General features: G+C 42.2%; 1 pseudogene across 1 annotated transcript in view; it reads left to right on the forward strand.

Moving 5' to 3' along the window:
* The window catches only part of LOC120101860 (nidogen-2-like), a 43,246-nt pseudogene extending 27,946 nt beyond the window's left edge, over positions 1 to 15,300 (forward strand). Inside the window, 1 exon segment of the transcript NR_190560.1 lies at positions 14,044 to 15,300. The product of NR_190560.1 is annotated as a nidogen-2-like (transcript).
* Positions 15,301 to 25,273: the final 9,973 nt, after the last annotated feature.

Raw genomic sequence — 25,273 nt, forward strand, 5'->3', positions numbered from 1 at the left:
TTTAAAATATTGTTTTAGATTTATTTTTTACTATTTTATCACTAGAAATATTTTTCCTACATGCATGGATGTGCATCATGTGCTGCTTTGCGCCTTCAGAGGTCAGGAAGGTGTTCGATCCCCTGGCACTGGAGTTACAGATATAAGCAGTCATGCAGATGCTGGAAATCAGTTGCCAGCACCCCGGTCAGGTCACTTACAACCACCACAGCTCCAGGTCCAGAGGATCTAAGGCCCTCTCTGTAGGGACTGCACTAATACAGATTTAACCCCTCGGCCCCTATATGCATAATTTAAAAAATCTTAAAAGATGTAATTTTCTTTTACATTATTGATATTTCCCATTCAAATGTGATCTATGTGATTCTTTTAACTTTGGGTTTATTTTCATAATCTTATTCATTTTCATTTCTCACAGGGCTGTTGCCAAGCATTGTATAGTATAGATTCCTGTTACGAATAGGATCTTTTCCTCCTCCTCCTCCATTTCTCTAACTCATGAATATTGATGCCTGAGAAAACTTAAGATTTTTTTTCATATATCTGAAATTAGCAGCAACACCCTTAACTACTTTCTAAAGTTTTGTGTGTGCATGTATAACATGAACAGCTTCTGATGATGGATGACCCATAGTCTCTAATCTATACACGCATGCACACACACACACACACACACACACACACACACACACACACGAGAAAGAGAGAGCTAGAGGGGCAGAAAGATAGAGACAAAGATAGAGAAACAAAGACAGAGAGACAAAGACAGAGAGACAGAAAGGCACAGAGATAGAGACAGAGACAAAGACAGAGATGGAGAGAGGGAGACAGGGAACACTTCACTGACTGAGCTACATTCCTCCTCTCATGTTTTGTTTTGCTGTGTAGCCTAGGAATGTGTCAGGATGCTTGGTTTTGACCAAGTTTTTGAAATGTACAGTTACAGAATACTATCCATTAAGTCCAGTTGAATATATGATTCATACACAAACAGGCTTTTTGGTCTGTTTTATTTACTGTTATATCCCTAGGACATGCAAGAGGGTAGGTGTTTTTCAGTTCAATGGAAGGAAGAACAGATAAATACCAAGTTTTCCATTCACAAGCACAAAGCTAAAGTGATTTTGTTTTGAACCAGGCATAGTGGGCAAGTTGAAGTAAGAAGATGGTTTGTGTGTCTTCTTATTCTCTGATTCCTTTTATATGGTAGCTCTCTGCCTCACCAGGCTTCTTATTCATGAATTTTCATAACAGCTTTATTTGAAATTGCCTGATACTGGAATGAACGCATATGTCCCAGACAATGGAATGAACTGTAACAATCACTTGGTGCACTCCAGTGGGAGAGATGGCTTCACAGTTGGGGTGAATGGACTCAGACAGTGTTAAACACTTCAAGCAGTACGATGCCACAAGTATTACTTTGTTGGAATTACCTCACTATGGAGGCAGAAAGCAAATTAGTGGTCATTTGGGGTCTGAGGTGGGTAGTGGATGGAGACCTAGGAGAGGTAGAGACAAGTATGTGTGTTAATCAGAGGTGAGTAGAAGGGGCCAGTATAGTGATGTAACTGTTCTTTGCCTGGACTGTGGTGGGGTCTCATGACACATTTGACAAAAGTATGGATGAGCAAACCTTCTCCAGTGAATGAAGGTAAAACAGCGGAAGTCTAAACCCAGTGTATGGTTGTGTGAATTTCTGTATTTTTATTGTGATGATAGACTATGTCTGGCCATAATGTGACTTTTGGAGGAAACTGAGCAAGCACAAGAAACCTCTTATGTTGCTTCTTACAACTCTGTGAGCCTATAGTTATGTTGCTAAACTTTTGAGGTCCTGTGGCTCAGTAATTCTGAAGACATCTGCATACATGTCATGGGTAGAGGGCAACACCATGTGTCTTCAATTGTTCTCTACTTTAAAAAATATATTTATTTATTTGCACTTTTGTGTCTGTTTTGGCTGCTCATATGTAAGTGCATCACTCGAATGCAGTGCCAGAGGAGGGTGCCAGATCTCCTTGAACTGGAGTGCGGGTGGTTGTAAGCCAGGTAACACATACCCAGTGCTAGATTAACAGCCGAGCACCACCACATCTGGCCTTTACATGGCTGCTGCACACCTGAACTTAGGCTCTTATGCTTGTGCAGCAGTAACGGTACTCAGAGGTCTCCCTAACCCCGTTTGACTGCTTGAAATAGAATAGGCTTTTCTGACATTGGAATTGTACCGCCCAGTTCCTCGTGCTCATGTGCACAGCTGGTTTCGTGCTTGGGCAGTCAGACTTAGGTTTTGGTTGGAAGCCTGGTATATTTATGGTCCTTAAGACATAAGACCTCCCTCTCTCCATCTCACACCCTGAATACTTGGCCATTTCTCATCCTTCTTCTCAGCACACATTATACAGGGCATCACTGATGCAGATGGGAGCTGCAGAACTCCTGATCCACTAAGATGTGAGACATGTCATCTGCTGACTCCTGTGGTCCCTTACCGAGCCACTCTGTTAGGCTTCCCTCACCATGATGCACTTTATCCTCTAAGACTCGAGTCAGTGTGAGGCCTTCCTCTGTAAGTTGCTTCTGTCAAGTGTTTGTCCCAGCCACGAGACTAGAAGTCCGAGAGTGGAGAGATGGGCTGGGCTGTTCCTCACTTGGTTCAGAACTTGCTTGGTCCCTACCATCAGATAATCCCAGGCACAGAGACTGCAGTTACACACGCTGTCAAGGTGCATTCTAGCTGCAGCATGGCTCAGGACTCTGTGCCTTTGCACCTGACTGATAGCCCACTGCGTAGCTGGACTGCATCATAGGAGATGACCTGTCCTCACCTTTCTCTAGTATTACTTCTCTCTTCTTTCCTTCTCCTCTCTCCCCACCCCGTTTCTTCTTGTATTCCTTTCAGCAGACTGGACTGCCCCAGTGACCCTGCACTTCTGCTTGTCATGCAATGGAAGATGGCTGTGTTGCTGTCTGCTCAGTAGTGTTACAAGTGATATGTGATTGGCCAGCATCACCCTTTTTATTGTTCTTGGGTAATTTTCCGTATTCCACGTGTTTCTCCTGAAAATAGATGCTTGAGTTGCTTTGTTTTTATTACAAATGAAACATGTCTGAGAGACCAAGGAGGGGCATTCCTGACTAACGGAGCACATATATGTTTAATGTCTTAAGAATCTTCTGGGGGTTTCTAAAGTGTTCCTACCATGTTACCCTCTCAGCAGCAATGCATGGCACATTCCATCCTTCCTCAGAGTAAGAGGAACTTCCAGAGGAACAGAAGTGGCTTAAATCAGGAAAACAAATTCACTCAAGAAGAGCTTTGAATCACTAATGAATGTTGACTGAAACACAGAAACATGGTAGAAGCACTTTGGAATGCCTCCTGTGTCTAGCTAGTGTCTGTGGACACCCATGTGCTCTTTTTTATTTATTTTACTCTTTCCCGGGTGTTTGGACAGACCAAGGATACAGACATGCATGCCTGAGGACATAATGTTTTATTTATACAGATGTGTGTGGCATCCAGCTTGAAGTTCTCTGTAAACAGGGCCAGCTGTTCCTGACATTTTCCTCTTCTCTGCTTTTTCTTTGTATAGATGCAGACAATGGAAAATGATGATTTCTGTTCCCTCTGATCAAAGACTGTTGACCTTTCAGCTGTAGCCTTATCACAAAGCCAAGAACTACTCATTGAAGGGGGGAAATGGGCCTGTTGACATTTTACAGGATTTTTTGAAATGTTAAAGATCTTTTTGAGGGTAGGGCCAAGGGCACAGACACCTGTAATGTGTGCACTGTCCTGAACATTCTCAGGAAACAGGGGGCTACTGCTTTGTGTGTACTCTTGGAACAAACACATACCCTCCTGAAAGGACCAGAGTTTGTTGTGCTGATAGAGGGTCACGTGGTAGACTGGGCTGAGGCTTTCACAGCCTCTGTTGAGGGAGTAGTACTGGGGGGGGAGCCTTTCTGTCTGGTATCATTAAACAATGCTTGTCATTTGGGGCTTTGATACGTTGCTTAGGCTACGACTTGGCAGGACACTTCCATAGAGCAGGACACACAGATTGGTATGGTACCAAAGTGGCAGGAAAGCAGTTTTTTTTTTCATTTAAGAATTTAAGAGGAGGGCTCAAATCCTGTGCACTCTGTAATTTTGGTCAATCGTCATTGGCTATCTGTTAGTCTGGCAGTTTTAAAAACACGAAAACAGTATTGGAAAAGTATGTTCCGGCTCAGGGGAAAACCCAGGCTTTGCCAACCTGACTTTAAACATCTTTTTTCATAGAACTTAGCACAGCTAGTGATGCTGGGGGTGGGGTGGGCAGTGTAGGGAAGAAACTTAATTAGGCAAATTTTGATCTTAAAGCTTTATTCCTATGTTTCCTGGCAGGCTGTTCTTTAATCTCTAGAGCAAGATTGCTCAGAATTACCATATATTTTCATTAATTTCATTAAAATTATAGCAAAGGTTGTTTTTGCTATAATCAAGAGTGATTTTGATTAATATTTAGGAAATCAAACCCCTCGCCAGCAGTGGGAATGAGAACAACCTTCTCAGTTAGTCGTCCTTTCTCTTCCTTCTCACCCCTTCTTGCAAAAGGCCAAAGATACAAATGCACCAGAGGGATTTTTAAGAGTCTGTTTGCCTTTGCAGATAGTTCTAAGGAAAACACTACAAAATGGGAGTCCATTTTCCTCTCTCTTGAGTGTGAAGAAAGAACACACGTGTGCACACCAGCCTGCCTTGGCTGGCAACAAACAGTGCCAGGAGCACACACCCTCTCGTACAGGCTGACTGTTATGTCAGCAGAGAATGCTGGGAAAATCTAGAAGATGAAGCAGGTAACATACCCATGTACCCATGTAAAGAGGACATGAAAATTGCAGACAGGTATTAGATAAAAACTAACGGACCAGTCGAAGATGATCTATCTTTGCTTTTAGAAACGATACCTACTGAGGCATCCCACATTATAACTTGCTCTGATTTCAAAGCATAGTTTGACATGTGTGTTTTTGTGCTTATGATCTGTTCATGAGCGTTCATTAGTACACTATGTACAGTGTGAGGAGGAGCAGGTCATTGATGGAGAAAAAGATACTGGAAAGATAGTCATTTGACACGCTATAGTTTCTAATGTTTCAACCACACCCTCCTCCATTTTCCTCCCTTCTTTCCATTCTTTTGAGTACTGATGCTGGAAACCATGACCTTGTGTGTGCTAGACAAACACTCTATCAATGATTCTCTGTTGCCTCCTTATTGATCTGTGTAATAATTTTTGGTCACAGGATAGGTGTAAAATAGTGTATCTTCACTATCTCCTCCTTCAAGGAGTGCTCAGTACTCTAATCAAAGACAGAACCCATTTGTCCATTGTCTTTTTCCTTGCCAACCTCTATGGTTCCTGCTTTTAGGAAAAAGTGGGGCCAGCTTACAGGTTCAGAGGTTCAGTCCGTTATCATCAGGGTGGGGGCAGGACAGTGTCCATACAGATGTAGGGCTGGAGAAGCTGAGAGTTCAACATCTTCCGAGGGCAGATAGGAGAAGACTGGCTTGCAGGCAGCTTTTAGGAAGTCTTGTCAGACTATTTCTTATGTTTGGACACTGTAGGTATCTGTGTTGCACTGCTTTCTTAGGGCTACTGGGACAAAGTGGAGTTAAAGTATACATTAACAACTGGCCACACAGCAACATTTGATCCATTAAAGACTGAATACATGACAGTATGTATTATTTACTTCTTTATTGCTTTGAAAGACACCATGGCCAAAGCAAATTAAAAATAAAATTAGGATGATGTTTCCAGAAGGTTAGAGTCCATGATGGCAGAGAGAAGCCATGGTGTCAGGAGCAGCTGAGAGCTTACATTTTGGGTAATTTAGTGTGAGCATGAGTGAGTGTGTGCGTGTGCGTGTGTGTGTGTGTGTGTGTGTGTGTGTGTGTGTGTGCGCGCGCGTGCATGCACAAGAGTGTGTACATTTATGTGTATGTATATGTGTAAGAAGAGAGAGAGAGAGAGACAGAGACAGAGAGACAGAGAGACAGAGAGACACACACACAGAAAGAGAGATTGATATGTACCATGGTGCCTGTGGAAGTCCAAGAAAAGTTATGGAGTTGATAATTTCCCACCTCTACATCGGTTCAAGGAATTGAGTTCAGGTTATCAGGGTTTCTGCTTTTTAGGCAGAAGATAACTGTACAATAAACTGGATAACTTAAAATTTGAAAAGAAATAATAATTTTTTCCAATTCCCCAGAATGGAATTCCCCAGAGTTCAAAATATCAGCAGAGCCATGCTCCTGAGTGTTCCTGGATTTGAATGGAATCCTTCCTCCCCACCCCACCCCCGCCCCATTCTTAACTACTTTGTATCTCACTAAAATATAAGAACAGCTAACCAGTTTCCTGTGGATAGATGTGATGACTTGGAAGCCTTTCTTCTGGATTTAGATTAGTGTGAGCAAAGGATGTGTCCCTCAGGTGAGTGGAATGCCATTCTTTGTCACCTCAGCTTTCACAAGTCCTTTGTAATCACAGTAATTGCAAGAAGCTGTGCAGAGGACAGGGTCATGGTACAATGTTCACAAATGCCAATGTGTAGCAAAGGCCTAATAATACACTAGGTGTGAATTATAAACTTCAATTAAGGCCTTTGCCAGTCATATTGCCCAGTTAGAATATACATAATTGTAAGTAGGACTCCATTTTTTTTTTTACAAAAAGAATATTTGCTTGGTAAAAGTGTGACATTCAAAAGTTAGCTTAATAGGATGTGGAAAGATTTCCCAATGAATACTGCAGACCTCAGAAGAGCAAAGGCGAGCACATGGTTTGTTTTAAACAGATGTTACCTGCTGTGGAAACTTCTTTCAGGCAAAGAATACAATGTTCTTATTGTTCTCTAGGCCACTGATGGATTGTTATATACATAGGAGAAACGGGGGAAATAGTCTCTCTATTTCTGCTTTAAACTTAGATGCCTAAAGCAACACAAATCCATCCATTAACATTTTGGGTATTAGGCAGCTGAAAGATTCCCACTAGAATAAAGTTCAGCTTTTGCAGCATTGTCCTCCTCTGAAGGCTCTAGTTTCTTTGCCTTTCCTGAGTTTGTTCTTATTGTTTTGTTTCTTTTTGTTTTGTGAAATGTGTCTTCATCTCATGGATCATGGCTCCTTCCCCTGATCCACTGACTACATGTTGTCTGATTATCACTCTTCTTTTCTTATCATGACCCTAGAATTCACTTTGAGCCTGTCCAGATAATACAAGATAATAACTGTATCTCCAATACCTTAGAAGCTAGCTTAGTTACATTTTATAGTGATTTCTGCCTCATAAAGTATCAACTGTGTATGCCCTGACACTCGAAATGAGAACACCCCTGAGGGATTGCATGCATTACAGGAAATTGAACATTATATCATTAGCATTGTGTCGTGATGGCACACTGTTTTTATTTTACATAAAACCACAATAGATTCTCAGAAAAGATCATATCTAGACAACTTCCATATATGGTTTTAAAAACAGTGTAAGATCTTATGAAAATCAGAAATGAAAATTCCACAATATGTGTGTTAAGTGCGGGGTCAGCTGAAATGACTGAGACCCATTGCAGGGGCCTAAGTACTTTTTCCTTCCACTAAGTGGTGGTTAATGAGCACACAGTAAGCCAAATGGACTGTGCATGCAGTCTTCTTCTTTTGTAGCCTGGGTTCTGCTATTTTTGCACAGGTCTGGTATTCATGTTTTTGCATGTGTCTCACTTGGTAATATCTATGTTACTCACAATGCAGGTCTAAGCGTGACAAACATGTTGAGTGTACAGTGGGGTTGTGTCTCAGCGGCTCTACCACAGGTGTCTTGCCTCAGGCCTCTTGGGCATTCTTTGTGCAGAAATGTTAGAACTCATCTACCCAGTGATCCCACAGAGATGTTGGGTGATAGCCAGGACATAATGATTCTCTGGTTGGGGGGGGAGGGACATGATGCTTTAAGTGTGTTTTAAAAATTATCACTTTTACTTTTGAAATTATAACATAATCCCAACATTTCTCCATTCCCTCCACTTCTCCTCCCACCAAACCCTTCCATGTGGGCTGGAGAGATGGCTCAGTATTTAGAAGTGTATTTTACTCTTCCAGAAGAACTGAGTTTGGTGCCTAGTACCCTTGGCAGATGGCTCACAACTGCCTGGACTTCTAGCTCACAGGCTCTGATGCCTCTGGTTGCCTTGGGCATTCACACATACACAGGATGAAAATAAAATAAAATAAAATAAAATGTTAAAATGACTCCCATCTACTCTTGCTTGCTCTCTTTCAAGTCCACGACCTCCTTTTTCATTAATTGTTGTTACATGAAACTATGTATAGATTTTCCTACATACATAAATATAACCTATTCAACCTGTCTAATGTTGCTCGTATGTTTATGTTTTCAGTACTGACTACTTGGTATTGGGTAAAAATTGACCTGCTCTTCCCCGGGGAAGACTATCAAAGTCTCAGCATTTCTTAGTTGCATGTAGTTCTTTGTGTAGAGTTGAGGCTTCACGGGCTTTCATCCACTTTGGCGTGTCTATTAGCTTGGTAAATCAATTAATTTATTGAGGCTTAGTTACTGAGAAGAAACTGTGTGCCTGAAAGGTAGCTGCATCACCAAAAGCTCACCACAGAGGATGGGGAGAGGGTTCAGTCCGTAAAGTGATTGCTGCATAAACATAGGAATATGAGCTCAATACCGAACACCCACATGACAAGCCAATGCCAGTGGCACACACTTGTGCTCTCATTGTTGGTGAAAGGGGGAGAGCAGATCCTTGGCACTGAGTAGAAAGTTGACTTGACTTAATTGCTATGTTCTGTGTATGTATGAAAGATTCTGTCACAAAAAAAGAAGGGCCTTCAAATACCCACAAAGGTGTGTGTGAACCTAAACATAGAAACATACACACACACACACACACACACACACACACACACACACACACACACACACACACCTGCACATACATCTACAAAGTTTGGTTTTGAAGTTCCACCCCAGCATGGGTGATGGCTCACCAAAGCTGTAGACATAGAGCGCTCTGAACAATTTACAGGTAGCCCGAGGAACCAGAGGCATTTTGATAAGTTTTATGTGCCCTACAAGTCTACCTTCTCACTCTAGGAAGGGATTAGCAGTGACTGACTTTATGGAGGACCATACTTTGAGCTGTTGGAAGGGACAAAAGTCCTTAAAGAAAACGGTGTGCAGTAAAGAGTCACAGGGTAGGTTGTAGCTGGACTGGAACTAAAATCCTTGCCCTGCCTTGTTTAGAGCTGCTTCACTCCAGTCCGTTTCTATCTTCAAGAGGCCTCCTTCATGATATACCTTCCTCCTCTTCTTTGAGGTAGGGTTTCATCGTATAGCCCTGGCTGGCCTAGGACTTGACACGTACACCAAGCTGTACTTGAAATCGCTGTGCATACCAGGCTCGCCTTGTGCCTGTAGTAGAACGTCTGCTGACTCCCAGTTTCTGGGAGTAGAGAGGCTCTCGAGAGGACCTGGATTCAGTTCCCAGCATCCACACGATAACTCGCAGATGCCTCTAAGTCCAGTTTTAGGGGATCCGATGCTCTCTTCTGATCTCTAAGGTTTCTTGCACACTCGTTGATTTTATGTGTGTGTGTGTGTATCATATTAATAACATATTAAATAAATAAAAAATTTTTATTTCTTGCCTACGTAGGTGCAGAGTATCACTCTTTGCCTTTGCTGAGGAAAGGTTTCCTCTTTCAAATTAGCTGCCCCTAAGCCATCATCCAGCTCACACACAAGTCTTGAGTCTCCTTATGAGCAGCAGTAATTAGATGGACCAGAACATGAGAAGGGGAGTGGAGCAATAAAACAGGCAAAATAATTTCGCATTACTTCCAGACTGGTATCTCAGGGAAAACTGCTTAATGGACTGCTTGTTCTGTAAGTTGGGTTAGCATTCAAGTGTGTGTTTCTGGGGTAGTGCTTTGGGCCCAGGGCTAGAGAGAGAACTGTCCATCTCTACTGGTTTATGGTACTGTTAGTGTCGGTCAAGAGGATAAGATCTCCAGTCTGAGTGGAGACTGGTTCGATCCCTTTGGTAAGGGATCACCATAGAAAGGTTGGCTCACCAGCTAAAACCTTACTGAAAAGATAGAATGGTTTTTAAAATGAGACACTGTACTTTTCTTTCCCACGATTCCCACCACCATTGTTCAGAAGCTTACCGACCAGTCATGTAAAAGGTCCTAAGTCCTACCCTATGACCAAGTCAGAAAAGCATACATATTTTTCACATTTTCTATCTCTTTTCTAAGTGTTCTTTCCTTAGTACTGGGGTCTTTATCCCCAGCATTTTGGGCCTCCCTACTCTTTCCTTAAAACTAGTAACCCCACATGTGGCTGCTTGCTGGCCATGAGTCTAACCTCCATGGCAGCTTAAACAGCACGGCATGGCCCTTCTCCTTTCTCCTCCTCTGGGAGCTGCTAAGGCTTTACAGCTTGCCAGTCCTGGGGTTCTTCTTCTGAACTCTAATAAATCGTCCTTGTGGTTCTTTGTGAGTGTTTTTAAGTCCTGTTGTCAGTGTGACTCCGAATCCCAGAGGGGACCTTGATCTTCCCTGTGTCACTGTGGGAGGAAGATTATAAGAGTTGGACTTGATAATATTGAATCCCATGTTCAGGATTTGGAAGTAATATGTAAAGGACTCTGAAAAGAAGCAAGACTTGGCTACTAGGCTGTAAGCTTTTGACTCAGAAACTTTTTCGGTGCATTTGTAAGCTTGGCACTAGCAGTAATTGCCAGGTTGTGGAGAGGGTCCACATGACCCTGTAGCTTTGGGCAGGTTGAGTATGGTACACTGGGTGGTTCCATTTAAGTGGGGCTGACAGTGCTGTTTGGAGGGGTATATGGGAAGATTTGGAGGGAGGGAAGGGAGAAGTGTTGTAGTTATAGTCTCAAAAATAAAGGGCCTTTTGCACACACCAAGTACGTGTGCTATCACCAAGACATTTCCCTAGTCTAATAACCGTTTTCTGTATTCATTTACCTAGATAAAGCTTGAGTTTTTTTCCCCATACCTTGGCTACTGTGAATAGTTGTGCACTGAGCGTGAGCGTGCAGATGCCTCTGATTTACCAACCTCAGTTCCCAAGCTTCATATAACTGGATTATAAGATAATTCTATGCTTACTTTTCAGGAGCGTCCATACCATTTTCCATGGGCTAGGATTAAAGCTAGCTTCATTGCACTTGCAGTTTTTGTTTCCTCAAAGATTAGACTTGTCGTACATTATCTTTTAATTCATCGGTTGACCATAAACATCATTTCTTTGTGGAAAATGTCACTTAATTGCATGGGTCATTCTTTAGCTGTGGTGAAACATTTTGGTTGGACGCATGTTAGTCTCCTTGTTTTGTGGTGCTGGGAATTGAACCCAGGGCTTTCCACTTGCGGAGTGAGCTCTTGGCCTGTAAGCTCCGCCTCACTGCTGCAGTTTGCTCTTTTGCCTATGCTTTGGGAATGCTCTTCAGGAAACCATAAGCCAGACCAATGCCCGCTACTTCTTTTAGTACCTCTTCAGGATTGGGTATCACATTTAATAAATTGCAAATTAATTATGATTCAGTTACTGTATTGGAATAAAGGTCTAATTTTATTCTTTTGTGTTTTCCCATCAGTGATTCCTGAAGACACTATCCTTAACCCTTTGTGCATTTTCAACTCTCCGTAAGAGTTACGTTCGACTTTATTTCTGGGTTGTGTATTTTACACTACTATTATTTTGCTTTTATTTTTGGCAGCTTTGTAGCATGCAGGTCAAGTACCGCTTATACGGATTTTAGATCATTTTGTATTTCTGACTTTTATATTATCGCCAACTTGTAGTTCGTGCCTGTCACTGACCAATGTTGGCCCTGTCACTTTCCGCACTGGCCACACAGGGCTTTCACTTATTCTGAACTGCGTCCTAGGATTTGTGATGTGTGATTTTATTTGTTCTGTTCCTCAAGTGCTTGTTTAAAATCTAGGCTCAGACTTGAAAACTAGCTTTTCATTAAGATTTTGGTTCCCAGCATCCATGGCGGGCTGCTAGCTCTACCTCCTAGGGAACTGACATTCACTTTTGGTTTCCAAGAGTACCTGTACCTATGTCCACAGATACACATATATATGTAATTTTTAAAAATTAAAAATAAAAAAATTAAAATCTAGACTCTCCCATTTGAGACAAAGTGTGTGATATTCAGCTTTCTGAATTAATCCTTGTATACAACCGCTTCTTCTGTGGGGTTCCAGAAATGACCCAGCAGTAAAGATCACTGACTGCTTTTCCACAGGACGTGGGTTTGTTTGATCCCTAACATCCACATGACAGACCAGTCATCTGTATTCCAGTTGTAGAGGACTTGACACCCTCTTCTGGCCTCTAAAGGCACTGCATGCATGCCATGCAGAAACATACATGGCGCGCCAATACATACACATACACACACACAACACACACACACACACACACACACACACACACACACACACACACACTCATATAAAGGAATTTCAATCATTTCCTTTAGATTACCCACTTTGTTGTTTTTTAAAAATGCTTTGCTCTGCTTGGCTTTCCCTTTGTTCTGCTTTCTAGCTTTCTGAGGTATAACATGAGGGCTGATGTATTGCAGGCTTCCAGTCAGGACTGCTTTCCATTTGCATGTATTGTGATCCCATTTGCCCTTGTCTCTGGATCCTGTTTGGTTTCCGTCTAGTTGGTTTTCCTTGACTTATGGATTGTTGAGAAGAGTGTTGTTAATTTCTACATATTTGTGAGCTGTCTCTCTCACCATTCAGTTTTAGTTTTATGATGTTGTAGTCAGAAAAGAGACTTGATATGATCCCACTCTTCCATAATCACCGCTGGAATGTGCTTCGTGTATTAGCACACGATCTATGATGTTCCCTATGTGTGCATTTGCAAAGAATACTTGTAAAAGCCACTGTTTCTCCCCATGGTTAGGTCATCCATTTGATGATGGAAGTTTCCTATTACTGTGTTACATTCTATGTTCATATCTATTAATGGTTGCCATATATGTTTGGGTGCCTGACAATGGAGACACACACACACACACACACACACACACACACACACACACACACATGCACATATCTCAAATGCATTTGACTTGTTGCTGAAGTAGCCCTTTTGCATTTTGTAATGATCTGTTTCTTTCTATCACAATGGAGTGTTTGACTTCTGCTCTATTTTTTCTTGGCGTAAGTGACCAGTCCAGCAGGTCCAGTTATTCAGGGTCCCGAAGAGGCCTTCTACCTGTGTATCAAATGGGGGTGAAGAGAAGAAGGAGACCAAGCAAAAGTTCTGTTGTCAAGGTCTCGTTTATTGGGGTGAACGTTACAGCTTTTAAGGTTTTCAGGTAGGGGGAGTGTCCTTAGTGAAACACAAAGGATGGAGGGAGAAGGGCATTCCAGCAGCGAGAGCAGAAGGTGAAGAGGTCATGCGATGGAGACGCTGGAGATGTCTGGTGTTTGCTCAGACTGAAACATCCTTGAATGTTATCTTCCTGTGCCGTAAATTCATGGGAGAGGCTTTTGTCCAACACTCTCAAGACTTATGACAGTCATTTCAAAGTTGAACATCTGTGGCCATGCAGCCAAGAGTCACGTAGACACTTTGAGCCACAAAGCGGCCAGGCCCAAATCCAATATGGCTCCCTACACGTAAGTATAGCTACTTTGGATTTTTGTTTTCCGTTTGCATTCACATCCCCCTGTTTTAAATGACAAACACCATGTCAAGAGTCTATTTTAGCATCAGCCTCAGTGGTGAACACTTGCCTAGTACATTCTAGGTCCTAGGTTCAGTTCTCAGAACCACAAATTATAATGGTAAGGACAAAGAAAATATTACAATCTTTCCTTCATTTTAAAAACTACCTAAAAATTAAAACTACCTAAAAACTAACTTAAAATTGTCTTCTTCTTTGCAGGATATGGAGACTTCGATGATTTTAATCTGGAGGATGCACTGAAAGAAACTTCCTCAGTAAAGCGTGACTCAAACAAACAAGTCCACCAAGCAAACAGAAGTGGTCAGCCATGCACCACACTGACAATCTTGCCTTCAGAAAAGTACACGCATATGAGACTAGCTGTGCCTCCATCTACCTGTTTGTTCTGTTGTGCAAGGCTTGTGTCGTTTTGTCATACGTGTGTCATCTTCCTTTTACATTTAGAAAATTTCATAATTTTCACTATGTTGAAACCACAAGAGAACGTGCATCTGCCTTCGCCTTTTTTCTGCTGTACAAAAAGAGAACTCCGACCCGTTTCATTCCTCTCACTGTTTTGTTTTGAGACAGGGTCTCTTGATTAAGCCCGAGTTGTCCTGAAATTCTCTGTGCCGAGAAGCCCGGCTTTGACTTGGGTCCAGTATTAGAGCAACAGTGACTCTTGGCCACTGATGTGCATTTCTAGCTTCAGAACCCATGACTTTTTATGATTCTTCAGTGTGATCCCCACAATGGCCTCGGGGACCTATACTGAGACCATTCTCACGATGTGACTTCTGTAAACCATAAAGCAGCCACTGTGTTTTACAATCTGCTTCCTTTCGTCCTCCCTTCTCCCTTCAGAGAGCCACTTTAGCACCACGACTAGAAGGACAGGAACAACCAGAGCCTCATCAAATCCAGCAGGTAATGAGGTGTGGGAAGTGAGGAGGCCAGACTCACCTGAGAAGGGACACAAGGAGGGACTCATTAGGACTCCATCTGGGACAGGGTCAAAAGGAGCCATGTAGAATTTTTAGCTGCACATATGAAAAGTTAGCAAAGGCACCCATGTGAATGTTAGATTTAATTCAACAGAATCCCATCTGGTTGGTCACTGTGCCTTACGTGACAGCCATGCGTTTCCACTTCCCTATTGCTTTGGGTGACGATGGCTGCCAGAATCCAGGTACAGGAGGCGGAAGGGGTGAGCTGAAATTAACTTAAGCCCCAGCCTATCCCCATAGCTCCCAGGTTAAACATGAGCCATTCATAGTCGAGCAGAGTTGGGCAACCTGAGGCCTAAGGAGAAGTCTTCAACGAAGATATTCAGACGTTTTCATGATATTCTCTAAGTTTTTGAAGATCTCGGGAGAGTTTGTGTATGTGGGTCACATCTATAAATACTTCTCATCTGAGAACTTAGAACTAAAAACTGATATTAATCCGAGGAAAATAAAAAGCCATATGCATTGACATATGTGGTGCGCTTTTATGAGAAGTAACTGTTCTTATAAGGTGAAAACATAATTTAGAGTAATGAATGACATTATTTTATAGTTTTCTGTAATGTCTGGCTTCAATAGAATTCATCTGGATTCTTGGTGTGTGTGTGTGTGTGTATGTGTGTGTGTGTGTGTGCGCACGTGTGCATGTCTGTGTCTGTGTGTGCCTCTGTGTGTGTGTGTGTGATTGCATGAATGTCTGTGTGTGTATGTGTGTATGTTTGTGTGTCTCTGTGTATGTGTGTGTGTTTGTGTGTATGTGTGTGTGTTTGTGTGTATGTGTGTGTGTCTGTGTGTGTCTGTGTGTGTGTGTTTGTGTGTATGTGTGAGTGTATGTGTGTGTCTGTGTGTGTATGTGTGTGTGTATGTGTGTGTGTGTGTGTGTGTGTATGTGTGTTACTGTGAGACAGACCTAGGAATCACTATGTAGACCACACTTTACTAGACAGACCAGACTGGCCTCAAATTCACAGAGATCTGTCTACCTGCCTCTACCTCCCCACCCCCCGACCCCTGTGCTGGGACTACAGATGTGTGTTACCACTCCTCCTGGATTTTTAATATCTGCATCTGGACTGAGCAGTTATAAGTTCCTGAGGTTCAGTACAACATGCAGACAAAATCCAGACTCATGCAAATATGTAGGAGAAAAGGGGAAAGAACTCAATGTGCTTTTTTTCTTTAGTATTTTCTTATTTATTTATTTACTCCCTTTTTGTCCAAATTGCTGCCAGTTTCCCTGCTCCCTTACACAGTCTCTCCCTCTATCTCGCCCCTTCTCCTCAGAGAGGGTGGAGCCCCCAGGGTATCCGTCCCCACTCCCCACCCCCCGCACCTAGCTGGCACATCTAGCCTCTTTGGGGCTGGATTCATCCTCTTCCACTGAGGCTAGTAAGGTAGCCCAGCCAGGGAAACAGGATTCACAGGCAGGCAACAGCTTTAGGGACAGCCCCTGCTCCAGTTGTTTGGAGCCAACGTGCCCAAGCTGCATATCCGCTACACATGTGTGGGGACCTAGGGCCAGATGTGCATGCTCCCTGGTTGGCGGTTCAGACCCTGAGAGCTCCAAGGGTCCAGGTTAGTTGACTCTGTTCATGGTCCTTTGGAGTCCGTGACCTCTTCTGGTCCTTCAGTCCTTCCTCCAGCTCTTCCATTGGACTCTCCTATTCTTTGAATGGATCATTCACACTTTGCTAGCGCTGTGCACTGGTCACTTGGAAACACTGATACCCCAACCAATGCACAATGTAATATATTACCGAATCACACCGATTCCTGTTGCCACCTATCTCATTGAACAAAGCGTTCAGTAAGTCATGCAGGGGGGCACCACCTGTAATCCCAGCACTGTGGAGGCAGAGGTGGGGAGAATACCAAAAGTTTGAGGATAATCCTGTTCTGTATTGCAAGTTCCAGGGTACTCAGGGTTACAACAGCAAGATCTCTTGTCCAAAAACAAATAAGCAAATAAATGATGAGTAAAACAATGATTTAAAAAACCACCTAGATATTGAAAAGCTGCTCATATTACAGCCACCAGCAACTTTTCAGAAATCTGTCTTAAATTCCAAGTTTCATTACTGGCAGCAGATATGATCAAGGGAGGCTGCAGGGATAGTTCAGTGGCGCAAAGCACTAGTGCCTGTGTGGCAGCATTCCTCTTGGAGGCTCTGCGGGGGAGTTATTTTTCTCCTTTTGCCATATACATTCTTTGGCTTATGACTACTTCGTTCATCTTCAAAACCATGGATATGCCAGTGTTTCCTCTTTCAGTTTGTCTATTTTTCCGTATCTGTAGCCCAGGCTCATTTGAAATTTGTTATATAATTCAGGCTGCCCTCTAAGTCCTCCTCCTCCAGAGTCTGCCTGTCAGATTCTGGGTTCATAGGTGGCCACCACCACACTTGGTTCTCATGGATCTTCTGTGTATACAGTCCTGTCACCTACAGACCCTTTTCAATATCCTTTCCTCATTCTTGCTAGGACTGCTGGTACTGCATTGAGTAGAATTGGTAGATTGGACACGGTTGTCTTGTTCCTCAGGTTAGAAGGAAATCTTTCAGTGTTTCCCCCTTGACTATGTACCCTGCTGCCTCATCCTGTGTGGTCTTCATTCCGTTGGGTGACATCCCTTTCATCTTCGTTACTTTTCTAGTTGCTGTAAGAAAGCGCCAGGGTGGAAGCCGCTTAAGGGAGAGTTATTTTTGCCCAGTTTGAGTGATGATGGCATACACTCAGCTCACTCCATCACCTGTGTACAGGCTAGGATCTCAGACCGAAGAACCATGTCATCTGCCGTAGGTGCTTCTTTTCAACACAGTTTACAGAGCCAAGATGATCTCCTACCATATTGCTGGAGGCCTCTCTCTCAGGAGGTTCTAGAACTCATTGAGTTGACAACTCGCGCTAACCACTCTAGCTTCTATGGCTGAGATGTGGAATTATCATCAAAAAGATGTTAAATTTTGTCAATTTCTCTTTCTATACCTACTGACATGATCACATGGTTTTTATGCTTCATACTTTTAATGTTTAATGATTTAACTTATGTTGAGCAATCCTGTGTCCCGGGCATAAATCCAGTTTTGATTATAGGGTGCAATCTTTTAAATATGCCCTTCATTTTCTTTGCTAATGTAATGTTTCCTTGATTTTTGCCTTTATTCATGTAGTTTTGCTTGTTTTTGGCATTCTCCTCTGGCTTCGCGTGAGGGTCATGCTGTTCTCATGAAGTGAATTTGGAATTCTTTCCTCCTCTTCAGATCTGCAAGAATTTGAGAAGGATTAGCTTTAACTTTTCTTTGAATTCATTTTTATAACCTTCTCTTACTCGGATATTTCTTTGTTGGGAGGTTGTTAATTATTCTAATTATCATCCATCCATTTATATTTTGATTTTTCTTAATCACCTTCATAGTTTGTGTGCTTCTATCCATTTCCTCTAGCGTGTCTGATTTGTTGGAATACACTGTCCATTGTAGTTTCCTTTGTACCTATTTAGTATTAGTTGCAATGCCTCCTCTCCCATTTATAATTTTGAGTCATTAGAACAAGTTTTGAATCTTGTTTTCTTTTCTCAAAAAGCCAACTCCAGATTTCCTTTCTTTCCTCTCCTCCCCCTTGTTTTTCCCCGTTTGTTCTGAGGAAAAACCTAGGACCTCTAAGTAAATGCATGCTTGCTTCTGAGCTATGCCACCAGCCCACAAGAACCTTAGCTCCATTAAAGCTTCCTGATGGTTTTCTTGTCTAGAATTCTTTGTCCTCCCTCCTTTCTACACATCCTATTCCTATGCCACTTCTTCCTCTTCCTCCCTCTTTTGAGACTGAATCTTACTATCTTGGCAAGCAGTCCTAGCTGGATCTCAAATGCCAGGTCCTCCCACCTCAGCTTCCTGGATCGTGGCCGTGCACCAGGTGGCCTGCTCTTTCCAGCTTCGTAATAACTTTTCCTCTTATGGGCCATGTTTCTGTTGTCGAATATCTGAACTCTTTACTAAGCATTCAATTCTGAAACACTTCCTTTTGAAAATTTAATGGTTTAATATTTAAGCAAATAGAACCTATCAATTTGCAGTTAGTTGTATATAAAATGAAACCCATTGCTTTTTCTTTTGGAAGTTTAATTATTCCAGCACCTTTTGCTGAAAAGATTTCTTCCTCCCTTGAGTTGCTTTGCATATGTATAACAAAAATCACTTGAGCAGATCTGAGGTCTTTGGAACTCTTCATTCTATTCTGTTGCCTGTATCTATCTGTCTGCCACATCTTTGATAAATGTTAACTATGAAATATTAGGAAGAGTGATTCATCCCACTTTATTCTTTTTAAGGTTTAAAAAAGACAATCTCAGGTTCTGCCTTCCCCAAAAAGTTTAGATCAAATTTTACTATTTCTGGAAAGAAACAATCAGTGGGACTTCTATAGGCTTTCATTGACCATAGAGAGTGTGGGAGCTGATGTTGCCAGTGTGGTGTGTTTTCTGGTGTGTGTCTTTATTTGGATCTTCTTGGTTTTATACCTTTAGGTTTACTTTACGTTTATAGTAATTTCCCTCACCTCTGCTTTAAATACTTTGCTTTCTGAGACACTGCTGAAATGAGTTCAGTAGCATCGACATGTAATAGTGATGACAAGGCAGCATCCAATCCATCACTTACAAAATGCCAGAGTAGTTCTCCTTTACTCTTAACCTAGGCCCCATGTAACCCCACTGCTCACGTTGGAGTGACACGCAGGAAGCACAGAGACAGAGACAGGAAGTGGACTAGTAAACCTTACATGTCACCTTCCAGTGACGTATTCCCAACAATTGGCCTGTAGGGTCATTTCACGTTTGACTACAACACCCATTTGTTTGTTGTTCTGTGACGGTGCAAGTGAGTTGTTTGGAAATCCTTATTGTTTTTTCTTTTCATTTCTTTCTCTTTTTGTTTTTGTTGTTGTTTCTTTAATGCAGGGTTTCTCTTGGCTGTCCTGGAACTCACTCTGTGGACCAGGCTGTTTTCAAGTTCAGAGATCCTCTTGCCGCTGTTCCTCAGAGTGCTGTGATTAAAAGAGTGCATCGCCAAAGATCACATGAAACTCGAGAAGGATGACCAAAATGCGAATGCTCCACTCCTTCTTTAAAAGGGGAACAAAAGTACCCTTAGAAGGGGGTAGGGAGGCAAGGTTTAGAGCAGAGTCTGAAGGAACGGTCATTCAGAGCCTACATGTGGCTCCACATGTGGCCCATACATATACAGCCACCAAACTAGATAAGATGGATGAAGCAAAGAAGTGCAGGCTGACAGGAACCGGATATATATTTTTTCCAAAATGTTTTCTGCTGAGTGTTTAGAAACTAGCTTTTTAGGTCTTTGATCCACTTTTAGTTGATTTTAATGTATGGTATAGCATGATGGTCAAATTTGCTTCTTTAACCACTTTCAGTTTGTAAAGCAGTTCTCTGTACATCACATAAATGCTAGCTTATAAAATAATTCTCTGCACATTACAGACAACACCAGCTCATTCATCTCTGGGCTTCGTAATCTGCTGTTCAGTTCTTGCACTAACAGTGGAGGAAACTGTAGCTCAAAGGTCTCAGGGATCGTCTAGAATTCCCTACTCCATGTGTGCAGCAGATCTGGGCTCATGTTTTAGCTCTGGTCAAGTGGTGAGATGTGGGTCTCTCGGTCCCCAACCTATGAAGAATGGTTAGAATCTCCCTCACTTAAACCTGTTCCATCTCTTTGCCATCTTTTTCCGGGTAGTCATGAGGTTGTATAGGAGCTTGAATAAGTACGAACGATGGTCTATTCATGGTGTGACTTCCTTAAACTATGATGTAGGTATGCATTTTATTTATTTATTTTTTTTTTGCTGTTTTCCCTCCTACTGTCAGAGAGAGGGGACCACATCACCACTACAACGAGAAGGCCAGGAACAACTAGAGCACCGTCAAATCCTATGGGTAAGACAAGCTCTCAGAGGAAAAAAGGAAGGAAGGATTTTCCACATCAGCTACCTGTTTCAGTGGGTATCCTAGTTTGTGTTTCTACGGTGATAATTAAACACCATGATCAAAACCAACATAGAAAAGAAAGTGTTTATTTTATTTGTCTTATGACCACCAGTGTAGGGGTGGTACCTTCCACAGTGTACCGTGTCCTTCCCCACTGATCGATCACTGAGAAAATGCCTAACAGCCTGAGCTTATGGAGGCCTTTTCCTAAACACGGTTCCCTCCTTGTAGATGGCTCTAGGTCATGCCGACATAAAAACTACCCAGTAGGAGTTGGGGATTTAGCTTAGTGGTAGAGCGCTTGCCTAGCAAGCCCAAGGCCCTGGGTTCGGTCCCCAGCTCCGGAAAAAAAAAAAAAAACAAACTACCCAGTACAGTAGTGATTATCTCTTTTGTTCTGTGGTCCCCAAAACTTGATGGGTTTGACTTGGAAGATGCCTTGGATGATCAGAATGATCTGGATGGCCCCAAAAAGCCAAGTACAGGAGAAGGAGGAGGTAAGTTCTAGATGCTCAACATTACAGGCCAGTGCTATAGTTCCTGGTATGGTTTGTCTTATACCTGCAATGGCGTTCTGAGACGTTCAGAGTACTGTAGATCTGGGCCAGATCTGGGCCATGTTGAGCTGTAGGAGAATCCCACAACAGTAGTAGTGATATATTTTGGTCTTGGGATTCTCCGAATTACTGGGAATCTCAATAACTATTGTCTGTGTGTGTCATATCTACCTCTGTTTATCATCTATATATTTAATTTTTTTAAAAAATCAGTATTGTTCGTATAAAATGATAATACTAAACCAATACATATTAACATAAATAGCACATTGTATGAGTCTGTGTTGAGAGAAAAACAATTTGTCAGAGAGTAGCATTATTATATACTTCTTAGAAATTTCTAGAATGTCAATCTTGCTAGGAGATACCTGGATTCTCATATTGAGATATGCAGCTTGCAAGCTGTCCTCTGACCTACACACACACAAACACACACACAGACACACACACACACACACACACACACTTAAATACAATTAAATTCAAAAGGGTTTAAAACAGACATATAAATGAATAAGACATTTTAAAAAGTGTTTAGTACCTTTCCTCACATAGTTCTCCTTTCATTACTGTTCTGGTTGCCCTGACCAAGTACCTAGCAAGCGAAGAGAAGAGGAAAGATTTTTTCAGTTTATCATTTAAGAAGTGATGAGGCCCCGATATGACTCTGCTGCTCGAGTTGTATCCACACACAGGAAGCAGAGAGACAGAGACAGGAAGTGGGCTAGTAAAACCCAGATGTCACCTTCCAGTGATGTATTTCCAAAAGCAGGCCTCAAGAATCCCAGCACATGAGCCTATAGGGACATTTCACGTTTGAACTACAACACCCGTTCAATGGACTTGTGCCCATTTGTAGTTTTCTAGCATTGCAGGTTAGTCTTTGGAAAACCTTGTTCTCTTATGGTTTATAAAAGTTCAGTGTAATGCTGCATGCTATAATAAAAAAAAATCTAACTTGCTGCTAACACCACCCATACCACTGGAAAAGACTCACGGTAGCTTACAAAGGCTTCACCCAAAATCTTGTCGACAAGCACCATCAGTGGCTGTCCTGGACTGACGGATTCATTTCATTCAGTTTTAAGAAATGCTTCCCAAGTCATCCAGTTGGTATGACATTCATTCTGCCTGGCAAAAGTGGTCTCATGACACAAAGCAGACAAAGCCAAGTATGAGAAGGAACAGTGACGCCAGGGGCTTATCAAATCACCCCTCTGTCCTCTGGAATATAGCGGGATGGCTTTAAGCATACTTTGCACACAGAGCATAGGACATTCAGGAAGATGTGTACTTAATCACTGAACTATGGTTAATAATGATTCTGCTTCTTGCATTAGTCATCTGTGATTGTGTTGCAGATCGTGAGAAAGTTGAGACTTATTTTTGCAGAAAGGCATTAATCTCCTTGGTTCAGTTAAGAAGCAGAGTCTTCTATAGAGTCAGAGCCTCAGAGAGCTGCCATTGAGGCAGGGGGATGGCGTCTCATCTGAACTTAATTATAGGATTGTATTTCTTCTCTCTGTGGTCACACAAACACTCAAGATGATTGGCCGTTCTACAGAACATATACATCGGCAATGAGCTGTCTGAGGGGCCGGTTGAAATTTTGCCTACCCCCTTTCTTCCTTGTTCATTTCCCTCAACCTCCTTCCCTTCCCCCTCCTTCTCCCCCTCCCCATCGATCCTTAGTATGAGCACAAGGTGTGGTTCTGAGACCTTACATCTGCTGTGCCACTGAACCACACTCTCAGTTCCATGAAGAACACTCACGTGTCATGGACAACTTTGACTAATCCAAATGTTTGCTGCTGAGATTTTTTTCTTTTGGCCACTGAAATATGTGGTTTTTCTGTAGGTTGGTCAGACAAGGATCTCGAAGATATCTTGGGAGGCGGGGGATACAAACCTGACAAGAATAAATGTAGGAATGTTGCTTTGTTTGGCAACACATGGATTCTCCTTAAAATGCTAACCATCCGGCCACCAGGTAAACATGTCACTCTCAGCCTCTGGCAAATCAGGCTTCGACATGTGCACCTGTCATGTGCAGTGGGCTCTCATTCTTGTGGGTGGGGGCTCATTTGTGAGCCATCCTGGGATGCTACCCATTTGCTCTGTTGCTCTTTAAGCCTGAGCTGGTGTCCCCACTACCTAGGTGCACCTCATAAGCCAGTTTTCCATGCAGTGCGAGGGTTCAAACTTAACATGGCACACATTTTAAAGAAGCCCCTAGCAAATCAGATGTTTACAAAAGTCCTTTGGATTCCAGTTCCCCTTCCCAGGAAGATTCACACTTCCCTCCTATTGCATCCCAGGAAGTGGAAACTGTCCTTGGGGTGTAGCGTGTGATCGAAGATACTATTTTCAATTAAAAAGACAAGAAGTTGGGGGAGGGGAAGGAGAGGGAATGGGCGCTGATGGACAGGAAGGCGGGAAGCTGAATAATATCTGAAATGTAAGTAAAGAAATATATCTAATAAAAATTTTTAAAAAAGAAAAATTAATACAAAAAGCAATTTATAAAAATATTATCTAATGAAAAATTAAAAAAAAAAAGAAAGACAAAAAGTCCCACATCGTCCCTTGCTGGGTCCGAGCCCCGGGTCCTGTTTATCAGCTGATAGAATCCATTCTTACCTTAAAGATCATGGGAGCTTTGCTACTTTGCAACAGAATTTCAAGATAGCAATCCCTGAGGTTTAACTGTGTTTAAATGTGTAGGAAAATTAAACCACAGGATCAGACTGTCTAGGGGTTTCAATCCAGTCTGACACACAAAACAAAACACAAAACAAAAACAACCAACTGAAAAAAAAAGCCCTTAATATTAGAAAAATAATGTAGCACTGGTTCAGGAAAACTACCGAATCTTCATCCAGCCTCGCCCAAGGAGCCTCCATTGTAGAACCATAGAGCTGGTTGTTCTAAATCGGAAGTTGTTATCTGTGAAATAAAGTCACCTATTGAAGTTGTTATCTGTGAAATAAAGTCACCTATTGATATTTTGGAAATTATGTTAGATCTCATTTTGTGTGTGTGTGTGTGTGTGTGTGTGTGTGTGTGTGTGTGTATGTGTGTGTGTTTGTGTGTGTGTGTGTGTGCATTGTCGTCTTTGTTTCTGAGCTGCTGAAAGTCTGACACTTCTGTTAACAGCAGAGCTTATTCATCATTTCTCAACCCATTGTCTTTCCCTATAAGAATAATAATTAATAATTAATAGTAATATTAATAAAGGAAAGATGTTTATCTCCAAGTTCTGGGAGCCGGGTGACCAAGATGGGTGGCTATATCTGGTGAAGGACTCACATTGCACCCTAAAATGGCAGAAAAACAAAAGGGCAAATGGGCACAGATCCAAAAGACAACACAGCCGGCTCTTGTGGCACCGAACAGAAGCATCACGCTTTTTACTGCAAGTTTCCGTGGGGACAAGATTTATTCAAACCACTGAGCACAACTTCCTCACGGAAGTAATTCCTCTTATTCTATGGGGTCCATCCAAGTAAAGGTGGTTGCTATAGCGACAAGGTCCCTGTAACCTCAATCAGGCAAGCATCATAGTTTTGTAATCTTTGCATTCAATCAGAACAGGGCATTTGTCCTGGTCACAGTTTCATGTCTTTGAATATATGTGCTTTTAGAAAGTCGGTATACATCGTGATCTCATGTTCATGCCCTTGTCCCAGTTTCTCCTCATCATTTATAACAATTTATATCACCGAGCCCTTTTCCATATATCACCAAACATTTTACTTTGCTATTTGTCAGTGGATGGACTGCCAGACTGAAGGCTGTCAAGAAAGAAATGTGCTGCTGTGAACATCTGTATATGGGCGTATAGAAGATTTCACACAGGCATAGTTTTTAACTGTCTTGAGTAC

Source organism: Rattus norvegicus, chromosome 3, assembly GCF_021556685.1.
Source record: "Rattus norvegicus strain SHRSP/BbbUtx chromosome 3, alternate assembly SHRSP_T2T, whole genome shotgun sequence".
NCBI classification, from domain to species: domain Eukaryota; kingdom Metazoa; phylum Chordata; class Mammalia; order Rodentia; family Muridae; genus Rattus; species Rattus norvegicus.